Source organism: Benincasa hispida, chromosome 1 (assembly GCF_027475165.1).
Source record: "Benincasa hispida cultivar pf3 chromosome 1, pf3_genome.v1.1, whole genome shotgun sequence".
Taxonomy (NCBI): domain Eukaryota; kingdom Viridiplantae; phylum Streptophyta; class Magnoliopsida; order Cucurbitales; family Cucurbitaceae; genus Benincasa; species Benincasa hispida.
In genome coordinates, this window is record NC_143478.1 from 53936511 (window position 1) to 53946917 (window position 10407).

Genomic DNA, 10407 nt, shown 5'->3' on the forward strand with positions numbered 1-10407 from the left:
CTCAATTGCGTTGAAGCTAGAAATACTGTTTCGCTCTTCTCTTAGCGTACACCTTTCAGTGATCAGCCACGCTCCCACATGTCTGTCGTGAAATAGAGAATAACGTAATGAATGCAAGGTTGCTTCCTTGTCTGGATGTACTACTTGCTTTAGTTAACACATTCTTCTAACCCTCTCTCGATAGATCAGAATGGCATCTTCACTTCTGCTCTCACAGATGAAGATGTCGTCTAGCATTCTTTAGCTAAACGCATTTTATACCTTTAACATAGGTTAAGTACTTGATTGATTCATATTAACTATCAGGGGATTAAAAAGACATCATGGAGAAAGTGATTGACGGGTGAACGAAAATAGACAGAGAATGGAATATGAAATCTATCGAAACATTTAATATGTCTATTAAGCATTTGATACATCGGGCGTGAATGAAGAGATAAAGAGAGAGTGAAATACAACGATGAAAGAGATAGAACAAATACAAACAAGTGCCAATGTCTTGGCACCGATTCAATGAAGATCTGCTTGCCGGATAGGATGGATTTGATGGTAGGAAGAGCTTCCCTCTCAAGCTTGCTCCACCGGTAGCAGAGATCTATGCACAGAGCTTCCGATCGGGTATTCGACAGATTAGATCTGAGATTCATCTCTTGGCCTTATCTCGTCTTCTTTCCGGATTTCTTCACTTAAACACTCAGCTCAGCCTTTTCTCTCAACACTTTTGCAGCAATTAACCCCGTATCAAGTAGCATATGTTTTCTCTGAAATCTATGGGGTATTTATAGGTGCTGGTCTTTGACTCTGGCCTTGTGGTCCCCACTAATTGTTATGGTAATTCCGAAGATGGAGGGATATTATTCCTTCTGTTATGCAATTAGACCATCAATTCTGCATAACCATTAGTTATACATGTGTTTCAATCCTCCGCTTTTGTGTTGCTCAGTTGCATCTTTCGATCGTGAATTCACATGCGGTGTTGTTTTTATTACCGCATACGATTGAAAGTTAGCTCTGGATCGACTGTCGCATTGCACCGTCATTGCAGTAATCGTCTCTTCTTTGTTGATTGATAGGCGCAATGTGACAGAGATGCGTTGATCAGCTTTTCGTTAGCTTGAGCGCAAGCGGTGACTTGGTTTCCTGCAAAACAGAGTAAAACTCGGCTTGTCTTCCATCTTTATGGCGTTAGTGGGTGTAATTGCGATCATTTATAATTATTGTAATTCTAAGCTAATCTTCATACAATCGGTGCATATTTACTAACTTTTGGCCGCAATATCTAGATAAAGTGTCATAAATAACTTGTATTTCTACAAGTTATCAAACCCTCAAGGAACCGATGACCTAGTTATATAAATTAATGAATTCTATGTAATTTGGGATATTTTGTTTGTAAAAAGAATAAAAAAAACATGCAAGAAATGTAATTGTGAGATAAAAGTAGAGCACAAAAATTATAATGAATTTCTCGATGAAAAGATTCTTGGGAATGGTCTCATTAGTTTTAATTCTATCATTGGATTAAAAAATTATATAAAAATTTATGAATTCCAAAACCTATTAAGCAATGCCTAATAGGCCAACTAGTCAATCAAGAATTACATTCCAATTAAACCTAAATTAATAAAAACACTTCATTGACAGCAATTTTCATGTTTTATCTTAATTTGCATTAAGAATTAGGGTTCTTTGTTGTGATATCCTATGAATTGGAAAACTTAGATCCATAGCAAAATTTATTGGATGAAACTAAATTAGGACATACAAGTGCAAATTCAGAAGAAAAAAAAAAAAAAAAAAAAATCTATTCATACAAGAAGTCCTAATTTTCGCAACTAATTCTACAATTATGCAAAGCCACTATGTAAAAATTGCATGCAAGAATTCGATAAATCCGAGTCGTCAGTTCATTTTTATCAAATTTCATTAAGAATAAGCTCAAGAAACATCCAAGAATCCATGGAAATTCATAAAGAAAATACAAAATCCCCAAGAATTACAAACTAATTAACTATTTCCAAGAGAACGACTTATCTAGTCTTGCATTATCTTTAAACTACTAGAAATTGTTGAGAAATTACAAATAATGAATGAAAGAATTGAAAATTTGAAGAAAGAATCTTGAATTTTGGTGAAATGCTCTGAAAATCTCTCAATTTTATCTCCTCTTTCGTGCAAAATCTGAAATTTTCGTTTTATATCTAGGTCACAGTGTTGTGACTCTCTAATGAGTATCGCGACGCTCTTATTGATTTCAGACCTCGAGCATTTGGGTGGAGGTGCGAGCATTTGAACTATCTGGTCGAAGTCCACATCTCCACTGATCGTGTACCAAAAACCCAAGCAATCGTCTACACTAAACAGTAAACGCTTTATTCAATCATTTACCAATGCTTCCAAAGCTAAATGATCGTTTAGCAACGATCATGTACCTTTTACTATGCGATGAAGCATGCAATACACGATCGTGCAACACAAAATTCACAACACAAACCTTAAACGATCATCTAAACGATAATAATGTGGTGAAGCACAATCGTCTAAACAATCGCTGAGCGAGTGCCTAAGTATTGTATACCGCATGATCGTGTAGTCAATGACTATACGATGAGGCATGTTAACTACACAATTGTTTAGTGCACGCGTCTTTTATTAAATGATGAGCATCAAATGCTCCCACTCAATCGTTTACCTCCAGCGTCTACGCGATCGAGCAACTAATGCTACACGATAGAGCAAACACTTTACCCTATTGTTTAGCATTAGCTAAACGAATGTTTAGTAAATACTACACGATTATTTACTTGAGATTACATGACACGACCAACTCTTGGTCTTCTTCTTCGCTGAGAACTGCATCTCCATGCTTCGAAACTTCATCACGAACGATTAGACAAACTCAAACACTTTGAATTACAGACTTGATTTCTTATTAATTATGCCAAAAAACATAGAGGCCCTTACAAATTAACACTTTGTAATTGAAAGAAAGTTATAAACAGAGGCAATTAACCCGTAAACATTCATCAACACCATCCACAAACGCATTTAAGATGAAGCTCAATGCAGAAAATGCACCACGACTATGAAAGAAGTTCAAAACAGAAGTAAAATTTGGAATATCAGAAAAACCTGGCTCTGATACCAATTGAATGAAATCAGACATAAGGATTTCCATGAGTAGTGGAATGATCGTTCCAAATTTCATTTGAAATTGAACATAAAGAATTACAGTCAAGAAACGGAAACTAATCGGTCATGCACAATACGAAATTACAGTATGCTTTAGATTAGATTAAGGGAAAGAAATATATACCTTTGAAGACACATCTTCAAATTCCTTCGATCACGAACGCTCGTTCAATCTCCAAGACTGCAACACACGAATGCTCGAACACAGCGACCATAACACAACACGATCAATCAGCCACCGCCAAGCAAACACCGCGAACACAATGAATGGCCTCCAAAAACCTCGACCTCAGTCGAGTTGAGTAAGACACCACAATGCTACCTTGGTATTCTTGGTGTGAGAATCCAGAAATGTGGGCTCTGTGTGGACTTGGTTAGAGGAAGAGACCGGAGGAATAACAATCGTGTAAACGATTGAGCAAGTGGGAGATAACAAACGTCTATCGTATAGACAAATGCTCAATCGTTTAGAAAATGCTCCACGATCATTTAGAAGACGACCAGTTGAGTGAACTACCGTGTAGTGTCACTCAATGATCTCTTCAGCTATCGTTTAGTGAATCCTATTCACTTGACAGCAAACCGTGAGTGAGTTTCCAAGAATAGCAACTCTCACAACAACTACTAAATTTAGGAAAACATTTTTCCTTTTCTCTCATGGTTATCATGAAACCACCAATAACCTCTCACTTAATTGGTTATTAGAGAAAAAGATATAATTTTCCAATAATTAATATTATTATAAATATATATGATAATAAACCTACCATATTATATTTATAACCTATAGTTTTAATATTTCATCTCATGAAACATGTAAACCATAGTTCTTTTTCTATTTCATGGTACTTAATGTAAATCTCATTTACATTAATCTTCCACTTGATGTATCTCATATATCACACCAATCATATCATATATAATCGAATTTCCTCTTGTCAATTTAAACATTTCAAATCAACACCAAGAACTGATTCTCAACTTGTATTCATTGAGCTACCAATGGGACCTTATGAACCTGTAGCTTGAAGCTCCAACAGTACATGAATAATTGACTAAACTCTTTAGTCATGGGATCTACCATCAGTTAACTACCAAGCACTCCACTAAAGACCGACAGTTGCACTCTTCTTACTATAATATTTTGTGTCCATATCAACCAATCAACTGTGCGATAACCCTTCATAGATCGCTCATAATTACAGCTGGGCCAATAACCGTTATGCCCCTATAGTTATATCTAACTCCTTAAGCACAACTGATTCTCTAATGAACATAAGTCATTGTCCTACTATGACTGAGTCCTCTCTTCCAAAGAGAAGCTATGGCCACTATGTTCAAGACCCGAAATCAGCCCTTAAGGGAGCAATCTATCTACTTACCCTTACTTTGGGGAATGAGTGAATTCCATCTTGTGTAACTGAGTTCCCAGCTCTCAAGTCAGACAAGTCCCCAAAAAGGTAGGCATGTTAAGTTGGCAATCTGGCTACTCTTACCCATACTAATCAAAGAACTGCCCTCAAAGGCAGGAGTTTCCAAAACACTCAGGATTGAGGTCATGTCTGAAGGATCTCTTAACGAAGAGTTCCATGAGCGCATTCGGATCGCTCCAATTTTACAGTTAATGAAATACAGCAGATACATTCAAACGCACAGTTATGCAAACAATAATTAACGACATGCTTTGAACAAGAAAAAACAAGGGAAAGAGTTCTCATACCAGTTGAAGACGGTTTTCAAACCTTGGAACTCAACGTAGCAGATGACCTCTACCCGATCAACCAACGCCCAGCAGATGTGTCGACTACAGCAGCACGAACAACCGCAAAACACGAACGCAGCAGGGACGACACCACCAGAAAAGAGCCCCAGGTATTCTCGGAGTGAGAGCCCAAAGCATGGTCTTTGGTGAATTTGGTAGACGTAGGAGGAACACGATTCGGCGATAAGCAAGTGGGAGGGAATAAGAAACTATTGTATAGCAAGATGCTTATCGTTTAGGAGAAACTACACGATCGTGTAGATTTTACTGAACGATTGTTTAGAAACCAGAAGGTGATCGTTTAGTAAACATGACACACAAACGATCGTTTAGGTAAGCTAACCGACCATTTAGGACTTAGTGTGTGATCGTTTAGGCGCTAGGTAGACGATCATTTAGGCGTTGAGCAACTATCGTATAGGCTCTCGATTTTAAGCAATCGATTACGTTTTCACACCAACGCGCTCCTTCAATCTTTTTCCTAACAAACGAACCATTCAAAATGAAACAAATTTCATTTTTATTCATTGGTTACAATAACCGACGTTGTTCCCCACTAACGCACGTTCGAGCGTGATTTTGGGTTAATTATCATATAATTAACCAATTAAAATATTAATAAATATAATCATATTATATTTTTAACCTATAGTTTGATATCATATATCTACTACAGTAATTTCTACTCTACTTGATATAAATCATGTTTATATCAAATTTCCTCCAAAATAATGTATCTCATACAATTAGCCAATTATATCATATATAATTTAGTCCAATTATATCATATACAATCGAACTTCCTCTTGTCAATTTGAACATTTCAAATTAATCCAAACACTGATTTTCAACTTTATTCAAGCTACCTAGGGGACCTAATGGATCTGTGGCTTGAAGCTCCAACGGTTTGTGAATAGCTGACTAAACTCTTTAGCCATGAGATCCACCATCCATTAACTTTCAGACATTCTACTAAAGACCAATAGCTGAACTCTTCTTACCACAAATATATTTCTATGTCCATCGGATATAACCAATCATGAGTACGATGACCCTTCATAGATGCTCGTAAGTACAGTTGGGACAAATTATTGTTTTGCTCCTGTAGCTACATCTCACTTCTTAAGTACCACTGATTCCTCCAATGAACAATACAACATAGTCCAACTATGTGTGAACACCTCTCGGGCCAAGAGAAGATGTGTGGCGCCACATCGTTCAAGCCCCAAAATCAGCCCTTAAGGGAGCTATCTATCTACTTACCCCTGCCTCGAGGAAGAAGTGGATTCCATCTTGTGTAGCTGAGTTCCCAACTCCCAAATCAGACGAATCCCTAAAATGATAAGTTTGAATCAGCGACCTGGCCACTCGCACCCATACAAATCAAAGGACCATCCTCAATGGCAGGAGTTCCCAACTCACTCAGGATTAAGGTCATGTTACCTATGGTCATCCTAGTGAAGTGAAGTCTTTGTCATGAACGGTGTTATATAATGAGACGTTAACACTTCGTGGCCAGGTCTTATACAAGCTCTTTGTATAGGATGCCTCCGCTCGCATTTTCCCAACACGAATGATCAGGATCAAACCATCTGTGACAAGTCACAACGCTTGTGACCATTCCATAAAGCGAGTCGCATCCATAGCGTTACCAGGATAAGGTTTCCCCCTTATATCCATATACTACAGACCATTTTGGTTGTCACTCAAGACATGATCCACTTGTATGTCACCACATATATGCTTGAGTCACATATAAATAACCAAGGATTTTATGTTTATCGGTTTGTGGTAAAGCAAATAAAACATGCAACTGAGCAAAAAACAAGATGTGAAGTAAATATCATATATTATACAACACAAGCGTTCGTACAATCTGTTTACAAACTACGGGACACGAGACTTTAGGGCATCAACCCCAACAATGTCACCTATGGTCATTTAGGTGAGATGTAAGTCTCAAATATCAACAGTGTTATATAAAGAGACTAGTCATCTTGTGGTCCGATCTTATACATACTTCTTGTATAGGACACCCCCGCTTGCATGTCTCCACATGAATGGTCAGGATCTACCATTTTTAGTAGTTCATAATACTTGTAAACCTCTACAAAGCGGGCTATACCCGTAATGTCACCAAGATCAGGTATCCCTCTTTAATCCTTATACTACTGACCTTTTTAGGTTATCACTTAAGGCATGATCCACTTGTATATCTCATATACATGCTTAAGTTTACATACAATAACCATGGAGCTTTGTTTATTAGATATGAGTAAATGCCAAACAAAATAACTCTTATTTTATTCATAACAATGTGTATAGTTTACAAACTACGAGACTCTGGGAGAATTAGGACACCAATCCCAACAATCTCCCACTTGTTCTAATGCCTCGGGAGACTAATGTACAATACAAGATAAATACAAGTACAATATACAATAAACTAGGGTGTACTCAATACCTCAGTATCATCTCCCACTTGCCCTAGGTAAGATGTCCTATGTCCCACTGACCTAGACTCTCCAAGTGACCCTCGAACACTTTAGTCATGAGAGCCTTTGTAAATGGATCAGCAACGTTATGCTCCAACGCGATCTTCGTGACTATCACATCACCGTGATGCAAAATCTCTCTAATCAAGTGATATTTTCGCTCTATATGCTTGCCTCGATGATGACTCCGAGGCTCTTTTGAATTTGCCACAACCTCGTTGTTATCACAATAGAGAGTGATCGAAAATCCATATTTGGAAAAAATTCCAAATCTGTAAGGAATTTCCTCAGACAAACAGCCTTCTTAGTTGATTCATAAGCGACTACGTATTCGGCTTCCATTGGGGAATCAGTGATGCATCCTTGCTTGATGCTTCGCCACCCCTCCATTCAGAGTGAACACTAACTCTGATGTCGATTTATGAGAATCTCTATCAGTCTGAAAGTTAGAGTCTGTGTAGCCTGTAAAGATCAAATCCTTATCTCCATACACGAGCATGTAGTCCATAATTCTCCGAAGATACTTGAGGTTCATCTTGACCGTTGTTCAGTGATCTAATCCTGGAATAGACTGATAACGACTGACAATCGCTACTGCGTAGCAAATGTCAGTTCTGGTTCATAAAAATGCATACATTAAGCTTCCAACAGCTGAAGCATAGGGAATTCGTCTCATCTCCTCAACCTCTTTATGTGTCTTAGGACATTGATCCTTAGACAAAACGATTCCAGCCTGAAGGGTAATAAACCCCTCTTAAAATCCTACATTCTGTACGTGATCAACATTTGATCACTGTACAATGAGAAAAGGCTAACCTCTTGTTCTTACGATCCCAAATGATCTAGATCCCTAGAATGTACTTTGCCTCTCCCAAATCTTTCATTTGGAACTAGATGGCTAGGCACTTTTTAATGTCAGTCAGAAACCCTACATCATTCCTAATGAGTAGGATATCATCCACATACATTACTAGGAAAGCTACCGAGTGATGATGGGAAATTAGAAGTCGAATTATTGAACAACTAAAAATCCCTTGGATGCGGTATGCAATGCATGTTCCTCAAATATGCGTTGGTAGTCATGCATCGATGGTCATGCGTTGGAATGATAATGCGTTAACAAATGTATGCGATGACCATGCGTCCTGTCACAAGTTTTCTTGCATTCACGCCAAGTATAACATGAACGCAATTTTCTCGGGTAATCCGAGGTCGAACATAGGGACTTGTAGCTATATGCTTGCGGTGGTGTGCATGCGGTGGTTTAAATAAAAGAATGGAAGGGAGGTTGCTACGTTAATCCTACTCCTACTCTTAACAAACAGACAATGCAATGAGAATATGCATGAAAGGTAGATATACGACAACACTTGACATGAAATAAATGTATGGGAAAATAGATAAAATGCGGAGAAGATTTCATTACAATACTTAAGATTGATCGCAAGGGCAACCTTAGTCAATGCAAGCCATGCAATCATGCTATACACACGTGAACCTAGCTCTAAGACGTATGCGGTGTATCCACGATATTGTCGATAAGCCTATGCCTGCCTAGACCTCCATAACCAGCTCACTAGCTCTCGCCACATGAGCATGGTTGCCGTATAACCCCTTATCCTACTTCCTGGATGCATGTAAATCCACTTTGTAGGGTGCATATGCTGTGTGAAGCAAATAGAGCTTATCTCTAAAGTCCCCATTCTTGCCTATGCATTCCAATCCGCTCTCCCGAGTCTTAGATTTGTGTTTTAGACTACTCTCTCAAGTATGCCTAAATGATGAATGAAGTGCTCATAGGACAAGGTAACCATATGAACTTTGCTGACCTAAGACTGTTCCTATCCCTAGTGAACAATGCATACCTTGCTTAATGCGACCAACCACTTACCACTTACCCTCTCGGTGGGTTGCTACATGCTTCATGTTCTTAATCCACATGACTAAGTATGTGATACCCAAGCAATCCCACTAAGTGTTGCAATGAAAGTAAAGATGCTAAGTAAAGAAGATGGAGATGGAGTCGAAGGAAACAGAGAACTGATTTGAAAACAACTTGCATTAATTCCTTAATCACAAAATGTCATCCAATACACTATGAAAAAAGAAAGGAAAACCGGCTGAAAGCAAAGACTTGCTTCTAGCGGATGTGCATCAAGGCTACCAGTGGTGCCATGGATGGGTGGAGAAACTGACTCTCTCGAGATCTAGCTCCGGTCATCACTCGGAATGGATGAAGGAGGTGAAGAACTCTCAAGCGTCTTCTCACGTAGTTGTCTAGATCGCAGGGATAAACCCTAGATAAAATGAATTTCAGCTCATCGGCTTCTATTTATAGTGCTTGGATCGCCAACAGCATTAATTGGACTGCACTAAGTCTGACGTTCGGCGCGTTCGTCCTTTCTGAACCTTTGCCACTAACGGCGTGGTAGGTGAAATGTCAACATCATCTTTGGATTTTCTCGAGGTAGATGCATTGATGCGTTCATTCCACCTACCTTGTGTTCATCCCATTAGTTTGTATTGTCGCATAGCCATCATCATTCAATGAGTGCATTCGCTTGATGCCACAACTCTACATGATGACCGCAATCGCTTGACGAGCGCAACTCTATGCGATGGACGCATACGACTTATTACCGCAACATCCATGCATTGATCGATGTGTTTGCCTTTGTGATGGAGAGTTTCTCCGCATGCGGTCGTCTATGTGGTGGTCCGGTTTCCGTGTTTGCTTCATTTCTTGCATTGGCTACAAAGATAGAACATTGAATGCATAATTAACACAAAATAACAGGTTAGTTGAGATTCGACATGCTGATCGACGCAAACTCATATTCTCATGAACTTCTATCATGATCGACGCATATTCTGCCTAACAACCTTCATAATTCTAAGTAAAAAGCCTAAGATGACATGCATTTCTGCATGTCATGATCGAGCTATTGACGATTTACT